We start from the raw sequence: 463 nt of genomic DNA, 5'->3' as shown, positions 1-463 counted from the left end.
GTGAGTGTGGAATTTAATACAATCGCAGTAATAAAGTTGTAATTAACCATGACCTTGCGACTGAGACAAACCTCCACATTCCAGACCCACGATATAGTGCTTGCTTTTGCGTTCATATGTGCGTTTATGTTTGGTGTCGTGCGCATTTCTGCGTGTATCTGGTATCTTCTCAAAGGTAACGGAGCTGGAGGTTAGTTTTGAAAGTCACACGGAAGGGTATATGCAAATTTTCGCCTCACAAATCGTGAAACTTTTTTTTCCCTTCCGATTGTACTTCATTTTATTATTTCTTGTTTTTACTTATTTTCTTTCAGTCCTCTTCCCATAAACCTGATTAAACGGGAGAGCGCTGCGGGGAATCGGTGTTTATTTCTGTAATGTCATTATTTCGGGAGTTTTTTTTTGCGTGGAAGCGATGCATTGGCTAACGTGCGTGGCGGAGTACAGAGAAGAGAGTGAGGGG

General features: G+C 41.7%; 1 protein-coding gene across 1 annotated transcript in view; it reads left to right on the top strand.

Annotated features, from left to right (window-relative positions):
• The window catches only part of LOC119591828, a 65,394-nt gene that overhangs the window by 58,642 nt on the left and 6,289 nt on the right, over positions 1-463 (top strand). The gene's annotated exons all lie outside the window — the stretch shown is intronic.

This window comes from Penaeus monodon, chromosome 29 (genome assembly GCF_015228065.2).
Source record: "Penaeus monodon isolate SGIC_2016 chromosome 29, NSTDA_Pmon_1, whole genome shotgun sequence".
Lineage (NCBI taxonomy): Eukaryota > Metazoa > Arthropoda > Malacostraca > Decapoda > Penaeidae > Penaeus > Penaeus monodon.
This window is presented reverse-complemented; position numbering and strand designations above follow the sequence as displayed.